Source organism: Aythya fuligula, chromosome 2, assembly GCF_009819795.1.
Source record: "Aythya fuligula isolate bAytFul2 chromosome 2, bAytFul2.pri, whole genome shotgun sequence".
Lineage (NCBI taxonomy): Eukaryota > Metazoa > Chordata > Aves > Anseriformes > Anatidae > Aythya > Aythya fuligula.
Genome location: NC_045560.1, coordinates 155,744,799 through 155,768,849, shown reverse-complemented (window position 1 = coordinate 155,768,849; position 24,051 = coordinate 155,744,799). Strand labels below are relative to the sequence as shown.

Here is a 24,051-nt window from a genome sequence, read left to right as displayed (position 1 = left end):
ATCCATTTCCTTGTCTTAAAAGGCAAAGTAATTCTGGTCCCCTCTGGTTATTCTGCTCCACCCCAGTAGTGTATTTACCACTTCTCTAAAAATAGATGTGTCACTCTTGGGGACGCAGTAAGGTTTGCTGTAGCTGTTTCTGTAAGAACACTTACCTAGCTGATCATGGCTAATTGTCCTTTGATACTGTTTTTGACTGAAGAGGTTAAAAATCTGTACTGGCTGTTATTTGCTGCAGGAAATGCCCCGGGCTGACACTGGTCTAGGAAAGCTTCTGAAAGCAGCAGGATATTCTGAGTCATTCGCTCAGACATTCTTGGACAAACTGATGATGATGTGCTTTGCATTGCTGGTTGGTGGACTTTAACCCTACGGGATGTCCAAGCTTCAGACATTCAGTGGATCAACTCAGCATCAGGCTTTGAGTGCACCTTGGATAGTGTGCTTGTAAAAAGAAAACTTGAAGAGTTTTGGAGAGCATCAAAAAGACCCGAATTCAAACCAGACCGTGATCTTTCCAAGGCTTGAAAATATCTGTTTTAACCTATAAACTTAGTTTGGCATGCCAGGCTTCCCGTTGCCTTTCCTGGTACTGTTTGTGAATGGTTTAGCATCTGGAGTTGTAGTTGCAGCACAAAGGGTAACGAGTGTCCTCGACCAAATACACATACCAAATACAAGGGAAGGAAAACTAGTGGACACAAACGTACTGACAAGTCATAAAATACTGTGTGATGGGGCAAATACTGGCTAGCTTGATAGGCAGCAGGCCCAGCAAGTGGCAAGCCAGGGATTTGGTTGTATACTCAGTAGTAAAGGAAAAATCTACATTATTTCCTGGCAGGTGCTCTTGGAGAGCTCCTCTGAGTAGAAGCAGTCTTGAGTATGCTTCCTGAGATGTGTGTGTTAGCAGTGCCCGAGATGCTGAGAATTTCATCCTTCAAGATATCCAGGGTTTATAAATATTGGGCCGTGCTGGACATGGAAACTGGACCCAATGTTCTAGCCAAATCCTTATCAGCATTGTATAAATTGAAGTCTTTCCTCATGAAAAAGGCATCCCTTTTTCTTAAGTCCTAGAGTAATAATTGACTCTTATTTTTCCCCCTTCCCTCAGTAGTTGCCCTGGTTCTTGTTCACTTTTGATTGACTGAAGCCCCCAGATTATGTTCCATGGAATTACTGTCCTGCTGGTGATCTCATTTTGGATATGCATGGTTTGCTATTCCTACCTAGGTGAAAATTATGTCCTCTCATGTGTCTGTAAGAGACAAAACCATTCTAAATGAACAGCCAGTTTCTTTCAAATTCAGTGAATCCTTTCAAATCAGCCTGACTCCCCTTTATGCCTAGGAACGTGAAGATAACTTTGATAATTCTCTTATTTCTTCGGGACCTTGAGTTTCCTATTTCTTCCTAATGCATCCTAATTCTTTGGCTGCTAGTTTCTTGTGAAACAAAATGTTTTGAGTTTGGCTAAGCTTATAATTGAGTAGAATATACTTACAAAAAGCTTTCTCCTATTTCCCATCCTTGTGTTGCTAACCATCTCCATTTAGATGTTCGGACTAAGCAATGGAGTCGTAGGCTGATGGATTTGTAGACCAGAAGTGTTGGCCACAGTTAGTGGAAATATTGCTCTGTTTTCACGTGCTTGAATTAATGTAATGAAATCCACTTACAGTAGCAAGATTTGGCAGAAATTGTGATTTCTTTTTGATTACATCGTGTGCTAGTCACGCATGCTGCTAGCTCAGGAATAGAGTAGATGACCGTCAGAAGCGATGTGAATTCTTGTGTTTCCTTCTTACTGGAAGCTATTAATTTGTACTTCTTTTTTTTGTTCTCTGGCAAGATGTACAGCAAGCAACTCGAATTCCCTGGGCAGGATTCTGGACTCGTGCAGCTTGTGCAGTGTTTCCTTATTAAGGAGAATGAGAGGACGTGAGAAGACCATAACAGGGTAGCAGTCTATAACCGAGCCCATAAATGAACGCATTAAATTAGATTACAATGCTCTTTACCAAGAGGACAAAGAGGGATCACCTAACAGTGTTACGATCAATGGCTATTCCAGGTATTGCTAAAATACTGCCCCTAAGGACACGTGGAACCTGCTCACAGCTGTATTGTGAAAGGTGCAGCCTTTAAATCACCCACCAAGGTTCCTGCTGAAAACAAAAGGTCATTTCTTATTTTAGTATAATGGTATCGGGCACGTGGAAAGGAAAAGGGCACTTAAAAAGTCACGGTTGTCAAGAGGGCTCCAAGTTTGGCATTCCAGGTTATATTTGTGTTTACTGTAAGCAGGTGGTCGTGCCATCATTTCTCTCTCCCAGGATCACTACAGTTGGCTTAACTTCCAGGATGGGACAACAAAAGCCTGACGGTATCTCGGTAGGTGTTAAGAAATTTGGGTAGCTGTGAACACAGAGTCCTTTCCTTTCAGCCCATTTCTTTATTCTTAAATGACTTAAGCAAGAGAAATGTCCAAAAGGAATGGTAGGCTTTTTCTAGTAATATTAACACTCAAAATTTTTGACTTTCTCCTATCTTTGGAGGTCTTCTGATATTGTTTTGTTTATTGTCACGGTGCTGGGAGTCTGGTATTGTATTGTGTCATAGCTATTTTAAGCAGGACAATCCAGGTTGTGCTCATCTGCCTTTAATGTATGCTGACTCATCCAAACCATCTTTCATATGCGTTTGAGTTGGTTTATTATGGTGAATAATTCACTTTACAGACCTCTCCAAAATAACTTCTTGCTCTTTGAAAAACAAATGGGATATTAACTTGCACCTCCTTTTTGCATGGTGTTAGAGGCTATGTACTAATCCTTCTTTGATACCTTAAATTAGGTTGAAAACAGGAAATGAAGAAATTAATTTTTGGGGGGGATAGGGCTAATTCTAAAGAATAATTTCTCCTAAAAAAAAGTCTTGACTTACAAGACTTCATAGGTGAGGAGGAGGTGATGTTGCCTTCTCGCAGAGACTAGGCTGTTGTGCATCACAAAGTCATCCTTGCGTTGAGGAGAGCAAAGTAGTAAGTTGGTCTTTTATCCTGTTGGATGAATACAAATCTACATATGAGGATAAAATTTGACAGAATAGCCTTCTTTTTTCACTTTGCAGGTTTGTGTGCTTGTGGTTGTGCCAGTCCAAATGGATTTGTGTGCCTTCATGGCCATCAGCTTGAATGCGTTTGCCAGTGCTTTGCTTTGGGTCATTCCTAGCTCTGTGCTCTGCTCCTCAAGGCAGCTAGTTGCTTGAATCTATTGAACAGATGTGACCCTAAACAGGGTGTTCTCTACATCTTTTGGGGAGAGACGTGTTTTTTTGAGGCCCACTTTCTCCAGGAGGTTTTGTATTTGTATAAGTAGTCAATGAAGACTTGGACATTTGGGGGATGGAGTTGATCTGGGCTTCGGTTCCGAGGTTTCCTGTTAATAAAGTTTGAAGAGGAGCCAAGCAAAGCTACCTGAAAGATTGGTGCTTTTTATTTTTAATGTGGAATGTGCGGAAATGTATGTGTATGGTGTGAGATTCTCACACCAGTTACTTTCCTACTTCTTGAAGGAAAAGGAAAAATAAAAGTTGTATACTAAAAATGACAAAAAAAAAAAGACAGAATCCTGATACTAATACAAGAAATTCATACTTTTTGACATTTCTTTTGTTAACAGACACTTAGCTTTGGAGACATAAAGTAAGTAAATGCTGGAAAGGAGAGAGAAGGACAGAAGGAACCCAGTGAGTTGCATTGCTTAATGTACCGATGGTATCTGTATCCATAGCAATGACAGCAGAAGGACCTGCACAGGATGCTGCTGCCATCAGTCTGATAACTGTATTCCAGCAGGATGAGTAATGTGGGTCAGAAGATGCTGCTTTAGCTTTTCTAAACCTCCCACTTGAAGGTATTCTCATACAAAGAAAATCTGTGGTGGCTACATGGAGTGGAGCACCACAGATTTAAAAGGAGCTGCAAGGCACGAATACTGAACTGTGGTAATTCCTTCCACATTAACACTTTTCTAATGCAAGTTTTGTATCCCCAAAGTTTTAAATAGTGGGCAAAGTGCAGAGCTATTAAGGTGGGGAGGGAAGGTTGCAAGGAATCAGAATGCTCATCTGTTTTTAGGTACAGGATTACATCATCCCTTCATTCAAGTTGCTCATCGATTTTGCGTTTTTAAAGAAAATAAATCTAATTATTGGATTTGCATCAGAACTGCTGCTTTTGTTAGGAAAAATTGATTTCTACGTTATTTGGGTGAGTTGGTTGGAGTTTGCTTCCCATTTGTTACTTTAGGATGAACTTCTTTCCCTTTCTTCAAAGCAGTTTCTTCAAGAGAAAATTGCAGGAACCTGGGAACACTTGAAAAGCAATTTATAGGAGAGGTCCAGTGCTTGGTCTCTGGTCTAGAATTTTTGCTTTCATGAGAGGTATTAGAAGGCTATAGAATTTGAACAAAACACTTGGTGCTTTTGTGTATGGTAGAGCTGTAATTTTTCTCCGAGTCAAGTGGCAGCACTGGAAGATTGTAGCAAACCTGATTTCAGTTAATCTGGGTTTTCACCTCTGCAGCACCCCTATTTTCTGTACTGCTGCTCGATGACTTAATTGAGGTCATAGGCAGCCTGTTCTTGAAATTATGGTAATTTTGATGGGATTTTATTCTTTCTTTTGCCTCTTATTGAAATTGCCTGAAACATGTTTGGGAGCGAGGGCATGTCCTGATTTGTCTGAGAGCTCTCAAATTTCAGAAGAATGCAGAAATTTGAAGGAGGGGGGCAGCTGGGGATGTGAGCAGCCTGAGGACAAGGAAATCTATCCGGGCTTGTTGTTCTCCCTGTAGCAGAAAAAGAAGTAGGAGGAAAAATTTGTTTTTGGAGTTTCGGAGCATGCAATTAGTGGCATGTATGTGCCGTTTATAACTTAAACGGGTGGTTGTTTACAGGTTGTATTTCAGTCTTTTTTCTTTAAATATCCCCTGCTTTTAACAATGTGTAATGCACACTGGCTTTTATTTCATTATTGATATAATATGCATGCTTTGTAGATAATCTCTCCTAATATTATTCAATCCTGTGCTGGCTGCAAATGAAATATTGATTTTATGCGTTGCTGTTTTTAAGCTTAAAGGCACTCCTGAATTGTGGTTAATTGATCTTTAACTCCATACTTTAATACACAGTGGTGCTTCTGGAAGCCAGACATCTTAATTACAAACTGCTTTCTGTTTTACAGCTGCAGTTCATGGGTTCTACTGATTGCAGTGATGTGAGTCTAGCTTGGTTTTGCTCTGAAAGTTGCTTTCAGAAAAGGTTTGGTGTAAATATGGAGGGGGGGGAAAAAGGACAGGAGAAAATAAGAAATAGGCAACTGCTAACCAGCTTTCTAAAGTGACACTGATGGTACTTGCATGAAACGTACTTGGAAATGCCTCCCTTGTCATTCATACTGTCCATCTCATGAAGTTCAGTTTCCCAGAAAATTCAGAAATCAGATCTCAATTTTTTGGAGCTTTCCATCACAGATTTTGGTATTTAGCTAGTGATCAGAGCTGCAATCCGGTGCACAAATGTTCCCGACATAGGTTTGTGCTAGCTGAGTCTCCCTCTCTTCGCTTACAAACATGAATTAAACAATTGTCATCCCTCATTTTTTAATGAGGTTTTATCCCTAAAATAATAATAATACATTTGGGGGGCTGTTGTATGAGGCCACGAGTGATTTTATTCTTGTATTGATCCTTAAAATATTTTGATGCATGTTCTTGTCTTGCTCTTAATCAATGCTGCCATTGCCTGCCTTGCCTTTGAAGACAGACCTGTCTTTACGGGGTGCTGGGGTGGAGGTCCACCGGGTCTTGGTCATGCCATAAAATTCAAAAGCCCCCCAGGAACTCTGCCTGGCAGAAGGCAGCAGCTGAGAAGAGCCGCGTGCTACCCAAAGCTCTTGTCTCTGACTTAAATGGACTATAAAAATTAAGGTAAAAGTTAATGTAACGCAATCAGGTTGTCTCAGTTCTTGAGCAGGTAGAGTGGGGGTTGCCAAACAAGAAAATAGTTTTTCTTTAAATTTTCCAGAAATAGACATGCTGGATGCAGGTCAGATAGATAAAGCTTAGGTGTTCCTAAAATAAAGCTTAGGGTCTAATTATTTTGTATACTTTGGATTTTAGAGCTGCATTTCACTTCCAAGCCTACTGATATCACTGATTGTCTACAGACAGATGCGAAGATGTCTTCAATAGAAAAGTCTGTTGGAAAAACTAGTTGTTTTTTTTTTTTGTATTGCTTTTTCTGAGGTGACTTAAATGAGTTTAAGGTAGTCAGTTGTAATTGTGCATCATTGGGATAAGCCAAGGTAACTTGTAGCAGGTGATGCCCTTCTGTGCACAGAAACACTTTTGGACAGGATGAAACTACTTAAAGTTAAGGTCTGTATCAGCTGTGACATCACATTTCCCTTCTCTTCATGGTCTTGTTCTTGAGAATCATAGAATCACTATCCTTGAATATCCTGGATTTGAGGAGACCCACAAGGATCATTGAGTCCAACTCCTGGCTCCATGCTGTTCTTTCTATATTATATATTATAGAATGAATATATATGTATGTACATCTAAAATATTATACTTACAAGTAAAATAAATTATTAAATAGCTTGCTTTCCTAAATAATTAGGCTTGCACTTCATACCACCTCTATTTTCATCTTTCATGTTCTTTCTGACCATAAGCTGGTTCTTGCCAAATTGAGCGCAGTGGCAGAAGCTTCCAAGCAGCTGAGCAGAGCTGTTGGTCTCAGGCCAGCAGCTGTCCCACCAGCTGAATGGTTTGGGAATGGACGGGGACCCTCTGGTCACCCTCGTGGCCATCCCCTACCACCAATGTCACCACTAAACCATGTCCCTAAGCACCAGGTCCAACCTTTCCTTGAACACCCCCAGGGACGGTGACTCCACCAACTCCCTGGGCAACCCGTCCCAGTGCCTGACTGCTCTTGCTGAGCAGAAATGTCTCCTCATTTCCAACCCAAACCTCCCTGGCACAACTTGAGGCCATTCCCTCTGGTCCTATCACTGGTTACCTGTGAGAAGAGTGGACTGAGCCACTGACCACAACCTTCTGGATGCGGCCATCCAGCCAAATCCAATGTCTAGTGAGAAGGTGAGCTGGGGGGAGATGCTCGTGAAGCAAGGGGAAGGGTATTCTGGTTACTGTGGTGGTGGTGAGTACACACTATGCTGGAAATAATCCTTTATTAATCTGTTCACAACAGCTTCTCAATTTAAAACATGCTGTAGTTAGCCGTTTTAAAGTAAAATAGCGCTGGAAACATGTGAGAAGCTCTTGTGGTCTGAGCTATCCTGTTAAGCACTATTCTGTGCCATTCATTTGCATCTTAGTCTGTGTGTTGTTTTTTTTTTTTTTAATTTGGAGACTTTTTTCAGACATTTTCAGTTTTCCTTCATTGTATTTAAAAAAAAAAAAAATCCACCATAAATGAAATGAACAGGACTTGACTACTGGTGAAGCAAGAATAAGCCTGAAATTTTACAAAGACGAGCGATGGAATAGGATTTGTATGGCTCCGTGTTGGTGCCTGCATGTTTGGTGCACTCATCTGAGCCACTCTAGACACAAGCAAAGGGTGATTTGTGCAGTGGGACAGGAGGAGGAGGAAATAACAAGCAAGAGTTGCTGGTTTTAGAACAATTTTCAGGAAGGGAAAGCCTCAGGATTGCGTGCTTCAAGCAGTACCAGCTAGAGGTGTAAGACGGGTTAATAGAGAACTTGTAGGATATTGGTTTCAGGCTGTAGGTTTTTCAGGGAGACGTGTAATTAATTGCACTGGGCTGCGTGTGAATTTGTTCGAAAAGATTCTGCTGATTCCAGCCTTGCTGGATGTGCTGGGGAATGCCTGCAGGCGCTGACTGCCGGATCTGCTACGGCGATGGGAAATGTTGTGCTCTGCTCTCCTGCAGGTCAGTGTTGCCTGTCTTACCCCAAAGCCTTCTAACCAAGGTCTTTGTGTCCTGTGGGCAGAGGGAGAGGCTCCCTAAGGTTCCTTCTGGCCTCGTGATTCAGGAATTGAGGAGGAGGTAGACGGACTTCCCTTCAACTGCATTCACGTGGCAGCAGGGTTAACATCCCTGTGACTTAGACCGAAAATAATGCTTTCATTCTGAGCTTCCTTGTTTGTTCTAGCTTTCTGTATCCTGTTATTAACAACTTGGGCTTTTTTTTTTCCTGTGTGGTGCTGCGACAGAGAAATACAAAGTAGAAATTATTTCAACTCCAGTTCTGCGAGATATTGTTAGTGTACGCAGCCTGAAATTCCTTTGTGCTGTCAAAAATGCTTAATTTGCAGAACGATGAAATAAATATCAACTCTAGCAGAGCTAACACTAGAGTAAGTATATGCTGTAGTTCTTTAGTTTTCTCTCTTCCTGCATACCAGCAGAAGGTGGATGCGTTCAGGGGCTCCTGAACTACAGCTCTCCTCTTGCTGTAGCCGGACAGCTTTGTGCCAGCACAGCTCAACAGTTCTCAGCAAATTCAAGTTCATGTTCACTCTGAGCTTGACTGGATCTTGAAAGAGCTTGCTTTGAAAATGTGTGGGTTTTGGGGGGTAATAATTACTGGGAAATTTAATAAGGTTTTTAATTTGGACCTTTAAACCATTTTCTTATTTATGTTTCAAGCTTGAACTTGAATGATTTTCCTTAGGATGACTTTTAGGGTACCTTCACTGCAAAGTCAGAAAGGGAGGGTTGAAGAGAAGAGATCTTGATGTCCTCAACGCTGCTTCAATATTTACTGAAATTTAATTTTTAATAAACCTGGCGTACGTACTCTCCTATCCTCCATAGAGTGCTGGTATTTTTAAGTCTTTGAAGTACTTTAATCTGCTAGGAATAAATAGCATTTCGTACGTGATAATGCAAAAAAGCAAATCATGATGTAGTAAAAAGAAAAGTACCTTTTTTAAATGTTGCCAAGGTTAAACGTGTGTGAAACAATTGTCATTCTGCTCTTCATAATTGCTGTGAGCGGGTGTAATTCTTCCTTCTTGCTCCTGGTGAGATTTGGTGGCATCCAAGTGACAAGGCTGGGTAAGGAGCAGAGAAAGCTGAATAGATTCTTTTGCTGGTCTTTCTTGCATTATTAATTAATTATTCCATTATTCCTTTATTATGCTTCTGTAATTAGCTATTCAACTAGTTAATTTACTAATTAATTGAAAAGGAAAAGCTTTTTACAGCTCCTTGAATAGCTTGTCCTTGTTAGGAAGATGCGAGCTGTGGTTATTCTTTTTATGTTGGTTGATGGTTGGCTGTTTGTTTTTTTTTTTTTATAGGCGACCAGTGATGGGATAACCAATAAAGTATAACATTAGTGAAGAATTTAAAAGTCTTATCACTGTTTTTTCTTGATGTAGCAGCCACAATAAAACCTTTCATTTCCTACACATCGTATTGTGGTAGGGAAGATGAACGTTGTGTTGTCTTTCATCCCTCGTTGCTGAGGAGAAAGCACACACCTTTTCTGTATGCTTCTTTGCAGTCTTGAATTTCTATCTTTGTATAGAAAACACTTGTTCACCACGACCAACCTACACATGGCTGTACTAAGTGTGCTTATATAATTCAGATCTGCAGCCCTTCTCTATTTATCCTTCAAGGAAGACAAGAACACACATTGGCATCTTCTTGATGCCAATGTGTGTTCTAGCTAATTTGCTTGCTAATAAGGAATCATTATATGTCAGCAGTGTATATGATCAGCATTAGTATTGCATTTTACGTATCAACTAAGCAAGTTCAAGAAAGACATAATTGTATGAGTGTGTACACTGTATGATCCCTGTGCACAAAGGGAGAAAAGCTGTTAGTGAAATATTTGACTAAGTACTCTTTAAGAGAAACAGTACTGTTTCTGAACTTCAGAAATAGTAAAATTTTTTTTGAATTTCCTGTTTTTTTGAATACTAGATGAAAAGTATTCAGGAACTTCTGAATTCTGAAAGTTTCAGAGACGTATTTTTTCTTCGAAATCAAGTCTAAATACACAACTCTGGTAGACAGTCAATTTTAAGTAGACCTATAACACTCTAATACTTCAGTAGTTCTCAATATAAGGTAAGTTGGAGTTACGTAGGGACCGTAGTGATTTTTATAGAAGAAAATAATGAACGTTTTCCATGAACAGTCCTCCATCAGGATTCCTCTCCCCGCTGCTGCCCTTCAGGTTGGCCTGTTCATTATTTGTGAGGGAAATCAGTCTGACAGCACCAAAGGCAGAAGCGTCTGCTTCATCGTACAGATAGCGGCAGGGCTTTCAGTGTTTTGGGGGATAATCAGATTAAATCCCCCCTTGATAGGTTTTGGGGGGGGATTGCAAGCTGATTCTCACCTGAGACAACAGGGATTTGGATCTGGAACTCGTTCAGTTCTGAGCCATGCGTTTAGCCAACTTGCTGAGGCCTGGAACCTACATGGGAGAAATAAAATATATATAAACTGAGAGTTGTCTTTGTCCTTGTTCCATCTCCCTAATGTCAGCAGAGTCTGCATGGCATCAAATATTGTATTTGACTTGAAATATTGCGATCGTGGCTTGTGTAGGAGGCGCAGTCTGAGTTAGCTGCTGGGGAGGTAATTACAGCGTCAACCCAAAAAACCCACAGCTTTTGTAGACCCAGGATTGAGTCTACAGAATGCAGAGTCTGTGGCGTGTCTGGTGTTTATCTGCCTCCCAGGATGGTAGTGAGTCTTGAAGCTTTCTGCAAGTATTTCTGGTGGTCTTAATCTGCTTCATGCCAGAGGCAGAGCGAAATAACGCATCCAATTTTGTCAAATTAACTTTTTACTGCGCATTGAAATTGATTAAGTAACGCGGCAGATTAAAGGGAGAAATACCATCTTCAATTGCATTTTCAGGACCGATAGCATCTTAATGATGCCAAGCTGAAGTTTTTTCAGTGGGCTCGTGGCTATGAGAACCCATTAATCATGCACGCTAGACTAAGGGTGCATTTTGTTAGAAATAAATGGGCTTGCTCACTTGGCTGGTGTGAGTAAGGGCCACGTGTGGAAGTCGCTGCAAACAGAAGATGGAAGCCACACGTGTGTTGTGTTTTGTCAAGCCAACTGGGGCTCTCATTTGATCGTGTTCTTGCCAAGAACAGACGTGTTGGGGGTTTTCCTTTGACACAAACAACAGCGGCTTTCGAGCATCGCTTTCCGACAGCTACATGACAGAGCCAATTAGGAGAAGAAAGCCTGTCTCGTGTTGTGTACTGAAATCCTTCTGGCTGCAGCCTTGTTCCCCCCCCCACCCCTTTTCTTCTTCCTAATCTAGTTTTCATCAGTCATCTCTTGGTGTCTTTGTCCTGGCGAATGTGTGTATTTTCTCGTCGTGTTGCTCTGCGTGTAGGTCCTCCCTACCTCACCTGTCATCTTTTTTTTTCTTTTGCTGTCTTAATTTCTCCTCCATTTCTTTTCCAGCTGGAAAACTGTATAAAAGGTGACAGAATCAGAGATGAAGCTAGGGGAAAAACTTCTCCCTAGCATCCCCCTTAAATGAAGGGGGAACCAACCTACGCCAATGCAGTTATTATTAAACATAGCTGCCCCCAAATGGTTTTATGTTTCAAATGAATGCAGAGTCTATATCTCAGACTATTCTTTTATTATTTCCTGATTTGCCATCTTTATTTGTTTCACCTCTTTAGGATCTCTGCCTTTTTGGCTTAAAATAAATACGAATATTTGTCTAACAATAGAAATAATAATGAAAATTAACATGAAAAATATTACCGTATGTTGTCCAGTCTCTGACAAATAATTTAACCTAGATGGTTCTTGAAAGAACATCCCTTTCTTTGTGATCTAGGTCTTAGAAAGCTTCTTATATATATTTTATAGCACCAGCATTGCATCTTGCTGCAAGTTATGCCTCCGAACAGCAAAGTAGTTTGAAGGTTTGTATCTGTGTCCCTAGTAAGAAGTGCTAAGACGTGCTGAAATAACATTAAAGGAGTCATCCTTGCTCCTGTGGTGGTAAATTTATTGGGAGCCTGTCTGGCACACTGGCTGCCTTCAGTTCCCTGTTGTTTTGTCTGTTGTTGGGACCTAAAAGCTGTTCTGTCTCACTGGAGGAGCGATTTCCCATTGCAAATGCCTTAAACCATGTGCTTGTGGAACTGCCCATTCATTGTAGAGCTGTTATGCTTCGCTTTGAGAATCAGCTCGAAGTGTAGCTAAGGTTTTCTCTGTCCATAGCATCACCCTCAAGCTAAGTAAGCATCGGTATTCTCATTAAAATAGATTTAATTTCCTGCATTGGAGCAGGCTTCTGTACAGAGCAAAACTTTTGCAGCTGCTGTCAAACTTCCTTTGAATAGCTTGCAGGAATCCTACTGAAATGAATCAAACTCTTAATTTTTGGCACTAGGTAAGTTGGTCTTTTCATGCATTAACTACACAACAGCCCTTTTTAGGTAGGTACGATGCATGAGCAGAGATGCTAAGCTGTTAAACTCCTGACAAACTGCTGTGTGTGTGTTCTTTCACTGAAACATTGTCTCTTAAATTTATTTATTTTTTTTACTTCTCCTTCCCTCAGTGCCACTTGCATTGATTTCCTTCAGCCTTCTTTCACTCCAAAGTCCTGTAACTTTAATTCTAGCTTCAGGAAAACTGCCGTAACAATGGAATCCGTGTGTGGGCCATAGCCATGGAAACAGCATAATTTTACAGTGGTGGAACATGAAAGGAAGTGACTCTCCCAACTTTCGAAGAATTTAAGTCTTTTCCCAAAAAGAAGAAAAAAGGCTTGCAAATTACCATTCCGGTATTCAGAAAATAAATTTTAAGTGTTGGTTTTTTTCTGTTGTTGGTCTATTACTCTAAATCTTCTTAATTACTGTTTTCTTGTTCTTGTAAGGATATTCTTATACATTGTTTTCTGGGATCTCTGGCTCTGGGGGAATTATTTTTGAGTTTCCTGCCTTGAAATACTTCTGTCTTCCATTCTTGTTGTGACCTTGGTGTTCATTTCTGTACCCCAAAATATATTATTTTTCTTCCGAAGCATCTCCATACTTGTACTGAGTTCCTGTAATACCTGCAGCAGCTGTTCTGGCATGCAGTGCTGGTTTGTATTTTAGCACAAGAATTACAAAATCCTGTCACCTTTTGAAAATGCGGGTGACTTGTGCTGGAACACTGCATGTCACGAGTCCATCATGTTAAATGGCACGGGAGGGAATTTTAATCATAGCAGGCACCGTCAAGCCTATGTTTAAAAAGAAAAGGTTGCACTAAACCCATTGCTTTCAAGAAGAAACTCTCTGTAGTACAAATGAGGAGGGGAGAGGTAGGTGTGTGTAGAATACAAGTCTGCTGTTTTCCCTAAGCTTGCCTGAGGGCCTGAATTGGTTGGTTCATAAAAATGTCACAGGATTTCCACCAGGATTACGTGATCACAGGTCAGTGCTGGAGATACTCCTGTTATATCTGAACCACTGCCAGCACACAGATGTCCCTCCTTAAACATCTTAAGCAGTTTTAAAGTTTCCTGGGCTTGTTCAGAGTTATAGCAAAAGGAGATGCGTTTGTGCTTAAGCCACAAAAATATAAGATTATTCCTATAATGTAGCTGACCTACCCTCCAGATAGTGCTTCCAGTTCAGTAGGTATCTCTCCAGGTTAACCTTAAAGCTTGTGGATGCCCTACATCTGCACAGAGCTGTGGTGGGGAGTTCAGGACCATGAACAACCCTGCTGGATGAGACTGGTGATCCTGCAGCCCAGCGTCATGCTTTAGTGACAAAAAAAGATGCTGTTTAATCAGTGTGTGGATGTTCCAGTCCCTTGGAACTCACTGAGGCTACCTGTCTGTGCAGGCACTCGAGGAAGCTCACTGCTAGCTGTGCTCTTACCCATCTGAAGCCATCTCCAGCACTTCGTTCAGATGCCTCCCACTACTCATATTGGTAGGATTTGATGAGCAGTGGTGCTGTATTGATGCACTTTCTCTTTTTTGTCCTTTTTACCCTTGCTTGTAAGCTGTGGCTGTACTCTGTGAGTCTCATGTCCTTCCAGCAGGGGGGTCCTGGATTATTTTGTCTGTCCTCACACAGCAGTTGCTCCATCCCTTCCCTGAACCTTCTCCAACTCCACTATGCATTTTCTCAGGTGCAGAGGCCAAAACAGGCAGGATTCCTTATCGTTTGATATAGCAACACCTTTAAGTACCACGTTTTCGGTGGCCTTCCTAATGATACACAATGCTTTACTGCCTTTTTTTTTGTTGTTGTTGTTGGCTCCTGCCCTTGTTGGAGCTGGTGATTTCAGAGAAAACAGTCAGCAGTGACTCAGACTTCCTCCTGCAGTTGGAGCTGCAGAAAGTGAAAGTGGTAAGTGTGATTGAGGTATTGCTCAGAAAATTTTCCCCTAGATGCATTACATCACATCTCTGTCGAAGTACATCTGCTACTTTTTGGGAACTTGCTTCATTTTGTGAGGTCCTTCTGGAGTTTCTTCCCGCTAGCATGGCATTTGCATACCCCCAAGAGCTTAATGGTGCACGTAGACTTGCAGGTCTGTTATCCACCTTGTTAGGCATAAAACCAACTCTTACGGGACCCGAGTCTTTATTCATCTCTCTCTTCACCATAGGCAAAAGAGCAGTGAGATAATAGAGAATAAATTCTTCACCCGAGTTGCTCTGTAACTCAGTAAGTAGTGCCGATGATCCCACATTACGTTGTGTAAATTAATTCAAAGTTTCCAGGAGCGTGCTCTTTTAGATGAGGGCAGAATTCAGCTGAAATGAAGGAAAATACAAGTGGGTTACTCAGCATCTTAATCAGAATTTAGATTTTTTTTTTTAATTAAAAAAAAATAGCATTCAAAAACCATAAGCCAAGTGATTTAGGAGTGTTCCCTTCGGTGGGAGAGGGGAAATTGTTGTTGGAAACTGTTGAAAAACTTTTGTAGATGCTGTAAACTAAGGAAACTAAACATTGCTTTTGTTTTTAAATCACGGTAGGTGAGAAGCAGAAGGCAGGTACAAGCAGGAGGTTGGGGGCAGTGAGAAGAATGCCACAGTTAATTAGCTCCAGATTTGTCAATTTGTCAGTTATGGAAATAAATATGAACTGAACACGTTACTGAGATATAGGACAAGTTGACGCTTGTGTTTCTGTAATAGGATATTTTACTCATGCATGATATTGTTTTAAGCTGTCTGAAGTATGGCAGATAGGTGGTGATGATACTGTAAATATATCATACCTGTTCTGTCAACCAAACAATCCCCAAAAAAGTTAATGTTCTGTGCAGTATGGCAGCTTGTCTTCTAATTTTTCCTTACCTTAATTTCATGTTGCATTCATGATTCAGAGACAACAGCTTGCGTTAAAACTAATAAATGGTAAAACAGACCTTCGCAAAATACAATACAGAATGTGCACATTTCCTGAGGAGGGTCTGATAGCGGTTCATTTTTGGCTCTTTGCTCATTAACCTTTTCAACAGACGTAGATGAAAGCATTAAGTCATTACTGCTGATATTCACAGTTGAAACAAGGATTTAAACGAAGCTAATAAAGGATTACAGCGCAACCTGGGTGGGTCTCCTACGAAGTAGGGTTGAAAACAAAAGCCGTGCGGTTTTGTACACTGAATTTCCTCTGATTTGGTGAAAGGACAAAAAGTGCAGGCAAGTTGGGTGGATGGAAGAGTCTGTCCTACAGCATTCGGGTGTTGCTGTGCTTAAGGCAAATGCAGTAAATATGTTAATGGGGAAAAACTCGATACTAAAAACACCTCCTGCTTGCTTAGACTGTTGTGGGTGACACACAAATACTGTGTCAGGTACTGGTACCTGCAAATCAGAGATGCTACTAAAAGCAAAAGTAGTGTGAGATCTGTAAGGCTGATCAAAGGCTTAGAGAAATGGGAAACGCTTCTGTCTCTCATTTTGTGTAGCTAATGTAAGAAGAGTTTTCATTGAGTTGATCTTTAACCTAAAATTGCCTTAATGGGAAATGATATAATAAAGGGCTGCTGCCATTCAGCTCTGCAGACTGCTGAGTTAGAAGTAGGTTAGACTGAGGTTAGAAATAAGGTATGAACTTTTAACAGTGAACGAAAATGTATGGAAAAATTAACCGTTGGCTACTGTAGATTTTGCATGGGAATTTAATCATGTTGTAAAAACTACTTAACAGCTTTTCCTTACTGGATATGCTGCAAGAATGGATTAATTGTAGTTCCAGTATCTTTGCCTTATGGATCAGATGACCGTGGAGAAATAAAAGAATGATAGAATATCCCAATTGGAAGGGACCAACAAGTCCCCACAAGTCCAGTTGGATCATCGAGTCCAACTCCTGGGTCCCCAAAGGACCATCCAAAAAAAATCAGACAATATTTCTGAGAGCGTTGTCCAAATACTCCTTGAACTCTGGCAGGCTCAGGGCCATGACCACTGCCCTGGGCAGCCTGTCCCACTGCCCGACCACCTCTGGGTGCAGAACCTTTCCCTAACCCCCAGCCTGACCCTCCCCTGTCCCAGCTCCATGCCGTTCCCTCGGGTCCTGTCGCTGTCCCCAGAGAGCAGAGCTCAGCGCCTGCCCCTCTGCTCCCCTCGTGAGGGAGCTGCAGGCCGCCATGAGGCCTCCCCTCGGCCTGCTCTGTGCTGGGCTGAACAAACCAAGGGATCTTTTTGTAGAAGGAAATTAAAGTTTGTTAGATATGACCTTCCTCTGGTGAACCCATGTTGGCTCTGACCAATGACTATGTCGTCCTTTAGATGTTTTTCACTAATTCCTTGAGTTAACCCTTTTTCAATAAATGCTTGAGCTTCACAACAAACGTCAATTTACAATTTTTTTAAGGTTGTTTGTGTTCTCTGCTTAATTGTGTACACTTTAAAAACGAAAACCTAGTGAAATCTAAGCTTCATCAAAGATTAGAGGAGCATCCATCCAGAAGTCCCCTTTGCCTGTCAGCAAGCAGTAGGAAAGGGAGGCAGGCTTCAGGGCTGTTGAATGCAGCCTTTGAGGCACTATCGTGCAGGATCAGTCACGGGAAGGCTAAATGCTGAATACACACGTGTATTCCTAAATGATTTTGGTACCGGTAGGTAAATAAGAAAATTGTATTTGAAGCTGTGGCTGCGATATTCGTCGTTCAGCTGGAGGGCTGCTTGCTGAAGGACACGTCCTGCTTCGCTTCCTGGAGCTTGGGAGCTTGTGGTCTGCGGTTCCTCGCATGCTGCGTGCTCCTCGCAGGAATGAGAGATGGGTTTGTGAACCGAATAGCTGAACACATTTCAAGGGGATACTGTTAGGTTCGTCTGTTATTGCTACAGTAAAACGGGATTGAATTTCTTGCGGTTGTCTGCTTACCGCGGCGCTGGAAAGAGATCCGTGCTGCAGCCTGGGCGAGTGCATGAGCCTCTGTCATGGCCCGTGGAGCCATATTCTCATCTTACCATGGGACAGGAACACAAAGCTCACAAAATATTCCTGCCTTTGATGGTTAAATGTTGCTCTTGGAAAGACGGATGTTAAATTGTGGCTCGATTTCCAAGAAAGCATTTGAGGAAAGTCTGCAGTGCAAAATGCATGGTTTCATTCAAAACAATTTTTTTTATTTAAACAATTTTTTTTAATCTTTAAAAAAAAAGCGTTACAAATACATGAATCCCTCGGAGTACTGGATATCTTAAAAACACTGCTTGTGACTGGATCAGCAAAGCCTGCGTGAGGACTGTACTGCCACAAACCATCCCAGCGGGTAGAGAAGTGACAGTCGTATTCTTTCTTTAAAATGAAGTCCTTCTGTGAATTCCTGTAGGTAATTGATTTACTTAGCAGGATTTTTGGCCGAGGAACCGTATTTCATAGCACCTCTAATATTGTTACAGCTTCTTTCCTGTTCATTTATTGTCACCTGTGTGTAGTGTTACAGAAACAGTGATTGGAAATGACCTCTTGAAGCCATCTCCTTCATCGTTCCACTATCTAGGATTAAAAACAGTTTTCCTTGAGAAGTAGCTTACCTTTGCTAGGTATATAAAAGGCTGTTAAACAAAAAAAAAGTCTAAATTTTATTTTTCTTTCTGCCTATGTAATGACTGACAGTTTTTCTTCTTAGTAGCATGGTAAGTAAGAACATAAATGCAGAACGTGACTGATTTGCTTGGAAGTAGGAGTAGAAAGAGAAATACATGAAATCTGAATGTTTTTTAAATACACTTTGAAGAAAATATTTAGAACAGATGGGAATGTACGTTTGGCTCGTGTTACCCAGCTGTAAATGGGGTGCACGTGCCAGTTCATGGGCGTTCAGGAAATGAGTTGCAGGAGACAAGTCAGTGCAAACCTCCAAAAGGGGGGATCCTCACCGACAGGACAGCTCCTGGAAAAGGACAAGTGTGTAAACATGATGTGAAATGAGTAGCTGGCTGAATGCATAGTCTATTTGCTTCTCAATGAAGTCCTTAAAGTGTTGTCAGAATCCACTCGTCTTTTTTTCAATGTTAGATGTTAAATGAGAAACTGTATTTGGAGAATAGGCTTAAAAAGTTTCAAGCCAGAAAAGATGCTGAGGAGACAGGATAGACCAAACGGTAAGAAACATCATGGAAGTTAATCTTCAAAATCTGTGATGCGACTGCAACTAATAAAAATGCGTGAAGGTAACAAACGGAGTAACATTTACTGCTGTGGTTCCTGGGTGCACAGTGATCACAAAGCATGGAACTGCTTTGCAGTTTGCAATCAGAACAGTATTTGCTTCATTTTATGCTGTTATGAGTTGATGTTTCTTAGCAGTCTCTGTTTTCCAGAGTTAGGATGCATTAGCCTATGGAGGACCTTGAGCTTGATGGAAATCTTTTGAAAAATAAAAGCAACTTGCTAAGTGCATTTATGCAATTTTCAGTTGACGGATGTGACCTTCAGGCTTCAATTTCTTTTGGCCTACTTGTTTTTAACGCTAGTGTGTGCATGTCAATTAATCTTGTAAACCAGTCTCGTAATCAGTTGTATTAGAAGAAGGTGGACTTGCAGGAAGCTGCTCAGGATACTTGTCCCGGAGGTGCAGCATCTCTTCGCTTATTGCATTTACAGGACTAATTTGTAGCGGAACTTGGAAGTACTAAATCATTGTAGTCGTGGACTTCGATATAGCAGCAGATCTGATCTGGTAGGTCCTACAGAGATCGGTGGGACACAGGTGCCTTCACACAATGATAGTACAGAGGAAGAAGCAACTCGGGTGCTGGGGACAAACACAGAAGTATCCCAAGCAATTGGTTAAGTTAAAAATCATGTGTGCATCCTAGACACAGAGCTTTCCCTCGAGCTGTTTGAAATTGCTTGGCTAAGTTCAGAGAATGTAAATGAACGTTTTCCGCATATCTCTGTGGTATGATAATGTATTTATCTGGCGGCCGTGTTTACCATTATTTTCTTGAGATCTGTTGTGGATTGCACGAAATCAAATGGACTGCTTCAGGAGTAATAAATGCTGTGATAAAATTTTTCCAGTACATCAAGGGCTATGAGAAAACTTTAATGCAGCTTTTAGTTTTTTACGGTAAATTAAATTTTCAGTTTTCTTTATAAATTTAAGTCTAAACGGAATTTAGAGATTGGTTTTCATCACAGTAGACAAATTAAAGTCAAATGTAATGCTTTCTGCTCTGCAGTCTTATTCTAGGTTATTTACTCAAGTGGCGAGGGTTGTGTGGTCTTAGTGACAAGCAGAAATTGTTTTGAATTATCAAAAAAAAAGAAAAGTGGGGAGAAACCATCAAACCTCTATGTAAACAGGCAGGCAGAAAGGTGTGACGTTTCTCTTGATTCGTTTAACTTTACAAATTAATTGTAGCTTCAAGGTTTGTGTGCCAGAAGAAAGCTCCCTTCCTTGTACGCTGCTGTGTACTCGATGCAGAAGCTGTTGCAGGAGGCGGCTTGAGGCTTTTCCTTCCTGCCGTTCGAGCAGCTTCTTCCTGCCTTTCTCCTATCTAAAGGCATTTCTGACCACATCAGCTCGTTTTGTTCATAAGCAGACAGCATGGTGAGCATCTCTTTAATGTAACTTAACTGACTTTCAGCCTTTTTGTTCTGCCTGAACAAAGCATGCAGTGTTGTCTCTGCTCTTTCGAGCGTCCCGTTGCTATTTTTGTTTGGCATTTTAAGTGTAGTTTAGCTTTGTTTTGCTTCTTCACTGTTTCTCAGGGTACTGAAGTTCGGTTTCGAAATTTTCAGGAGGCTGCCTTTACGTTTCCTTTCCAAGTGTAATCCTCTTTGGAATTCAAGTTTTGCCATTTATTGCAGCTGCAAATGTGGAGTATAAATGAAAGCAAGCATGTCGTTAAGAGTCTGGCAGTGAGAGCAGGGCTACGTTTATTAAGCCTTGTTATTTCTTCTAATAGCTATCAATGCAGCGACCATCTGCCCTGATAATCTCTGAATTTGTTCCAGTTGCTTCACCTTTTGACGAAGTTCAATTTCCACAGGGCTTTTGTACCCAAAACAGGGGTTTTATTACTCAATATTGCTGTTGCCTTCTGACCAAGCAACTATGTGGACCTTTTTTCATGGGCTCAGTTCAGTTTCTTAATTCAGTTTCTTTCTATTTACCCATATTTGTATTTATTTCAGCTTTCATTAACTCCTTAATGTTTCTCCCCGTCCTCATCCGTACTGACTTGGAGTAGCTCTTGCTTTCTCATTCTGGGTGGGTTTTAGTTTCTGTGCTGAGCCTGATCCAGTCCCATGGAGGGATCACACAGATCTGAGATGGCAGATGTAGGGAAACCAGGCAGAAGGAATATAATGATTTATAATTTATTACCTGTTTGTGTATTTACATCAACGTCTATCCTTTTTAAGGTGTCATTTTTTAATATGATCTATTTAGGCTCTGAACCAGTGGTTTTTGTTATGTTGATCGTAGTTAAAGACAGCCTTGACTTTTACTGTAAAAATGTTCAGCGGCTGTGTCTTGTGCCTCAGATAATGGCAAATATCAGCCCTCCTTTCTTGTAGTATTGCTTCTTGTGTTCCAAGCCTGTTTGTTTTTAAGGTTTCTTTGGTAAGGTTTTTATGGTCTTTTCTCTAAAGGGTTAAGAATAAAGCAAACAATCATGCCCTCTTCATATGCCAGGATTAACCCTGACACTTCTAACACTGAAATTACATAGGTACTAATAGAGAAATGCACATGTAACATAAATTTGTACGTAGTGACTGGTATTCTGCTGCAATAATTACCCTCACTGCTTAGTAGTGTCATCTTTATCCTTCAGTTAGGCGGGCAAAACATAATCTTGTTAATGAACAGGGTGAGACAAGGGGAATGCTTCTGACTTGCAGGTGGCGTGCCTAGCAGCTAGCAAATTGCTTCAGATAATGGGCTTTATTAGGCAAGCACAGCTTTGCAGAAAAGTGATTAGGCTGCTTCAGTTGCAGAGCTATTTTTCCTTCTGCTTCTAAATGTATTTCTTTATTGTTACAGATATTTCAAGACATTCCCTGCCAGCAGGTAAGTTCTCCTCTTTCATTTATGTCTTGATGTGACAGCAAGCAGCATTTAGAGGCTTGCTTGCAGTACAGCAGTGCTTTTATATAATCAGAGGATCGGTTCTTACCGGCCCTGGCATGGCACTTGGTCATGCGGGGACCTGAGGTAATGCTAAGGTCAAAACAAAACCTGGTGAGGTCCAGAGATTTTTACATTCAGATGGTGTATTTTGACAAGAGGAGGAGCTAACTCGAATATATGCAGTTGTTAAATATGCAGGTGGTGTGGTTAATGTTTAAAACAGCACAGTGCATGATAAAGATGTCAGAACAACAAGGATATTGGTGGTGGTGCATCAGAGGGACAGCCTGCAAGGAGATGTGGATGGTGGTTTATGGTTGGCAGGACCCAGATGCTAACAGGGATGGTACGGGCCAAGTTCACCCACCCAGGGTTGCTGGTGACTGTGGCAGAGCTGGAAATGTGTCTTTGTTGAACCCTGTGTCTCACATCAGTGTTCTTTGTCCAAAAATAAATAATAATAATTTGAAAATAGTATAAATTGGCTAGTGTTGTGGGCCCAAGTGTTTGCCATGGAGCTCAGGATGAGGATGGTTTTTCATTGTTTGCTTTCACAATGTTTTTGTCTGTGTTCCCCAACATGAGTAGCTGAGGGGACAGCCTCTGTTTGAAACATGATTTCTCCATTAACAGCACGGTTTTACTCAAAGCTGAGCAAATTTTGAGCTGGATATTTGTTAACAGGCCTGCTGCCTGCTGTCCTTACTCTTGGTTGGTGATTTTCCTAAGTATCCTTTCTGTTATTTCTTCTTGCTGAAACATGCTTCATATCTACCCTCAGAGTGTCTTTTTATAGTTAGTATCTGAAGTGCAGTGGTATGTATGTATTATGGATATTATTCGAAATCTGTTCTGGAGGTGCTTGGTTTTTTCTATTTGAACCAACTGACCGTTTCAATTAAAAGCTTGACAAATGATCTCTCATACAGTTTTTCCCCAAGTACTTGAATGTGGCTGCTCTGAGAAAGAATCGTGCTTGGTTGAAGCAGGGAAGAGAGTTTGGTGAGGCTGGTGGCAAGCTCTGGGTATTGTGTTGTTCTGAGTTCCCATTTGGGACTCGAAGATTTTTGTCTGCTGCCGTGGATCTGAGTCACATGGAGATTGTTCCTTTCAATTTGTGTATGTGCAGGGGGGCGTCCCAGTTGCAATTCCGAGTGCGATTTTTGCTGTGACATTGAATACTGATAGAGGGCAATTAATTGTCCAGGATTTTGAAAAGATAACCTTTTTCTGTGGCAAGGTAAGGGGATTTTATATAGGGTAGAAAAGCTGTACAACATAGCTTGACAAGGGTTTAACAATTCTCACAGGTAAGGAAATTAAGGGAACTTGTTTTAAAAACATACTTAAAGTGTTGTCAGAAGAAAAGAGTGTGTGGAAAGGAGTCCCACAGAGGTCTGACTTGTGCTGTGGTATTACAATAGCTTCATTAATGGCCATGATCATGGACTTAATGTGCCTATTCAATTCACGAGTGACAGCAGTATAAAAAGGGCTACAAGCACGCTGGATGATGGGATTAAAACTCAACAGAAACTTGACAAACCAGAGAAATAGCCAGGATGAAAGATACAATGCGTTTGAATGAAGATGAGGTTCTGCATTTAGATGGGAAGCTTTAATTGATGTTCTGTCACCAGAACTCATATTTGCAGAACTTCATTTTCTTTTCCATGTGCCACTTTTAACAGATACTGGAAGAAATGCTCTCATTTCTGCCTCCTATGTTTTAGCACTCCAGCTTTGCATCGTGCAAGCTTTTTGGGTGTTTGAAGACTTTGCAGTAGCAAGGAGGTCTTCATCACAGTGTCTCGTTTAAGGTTGTGTTGCACATAAGTTTGTTGTGGTCAGTGGTATACCAAAGTCACCCAGAAAGCTTCCTTTTTGCTTTGATTTCATAACAAACTCTTGTGGTATGAATAATTGCTTGTGTGCTGTTGAAGGTATTGGTTGACTGGCTGCTGGTTAAATCATTAGTAGGGAGTCGTCCTCCCCGAATCTGTGTCACTGCTTTGAAGCCTAGGTAACTCGGGTGTTTTATTACCTTTTAACAGAGTCCACAGATACGATCGTAGAGGGTTTCTGCAATGTGAGCCATTAGGGACTTGGAAGGAAATGTGCTAAAATATCAGAATTTCAAAGCCAGGTAGAGAACAAAGTATTCTTGTCTATGTGTGAAGCTATCCTGGAATACGAGTGTGTTCATAGTATGCCTGGAGGAATGAAAGGCTAGCTCCCTTTGGTAAGTGCAATTAAACTTTTGTCCGTTTGGCACTGTTGGAATTAAAAATAATCCCTCCTGGATTTTATTCCCCTCTGAATTTAAAATAGGTATAGTATTAATGATGTAGGTGGCTATTCTTAAGCCTTGGTCCTTTGTTCTTGATCCTGTAGTGCAAATA

The 24,051-nt window shown here is 41.0% G+C and overlaps 1 protein-coding gene across 2 annotated transcripts in view; it reads left to right on the top strand.

Moving 5' to 3' along the window:
- PTK2 (protein tyrosine kinase 2) overlaps positions 1-24,051 on the top strand; it is a 191,642-nt gene that overhangs the window by 18,964 nt on the left and 148,627 nt on the right. The window contains exon 3 of one of the 2 annotated variants that reach the window (XM_032180854.1): positions 21,563-21,589. The exons of the other annotated variant lie outside the window; for it this stretch is intronic. The gene's annotated coding sequence lies outside the window, so the exon portion shown is untranslated. The remainder of the gene's footprint in view (positions 1-21,562; positions 21,590-24,051) is intronic. 2 annotated transcript variants of the gene reach the window in all.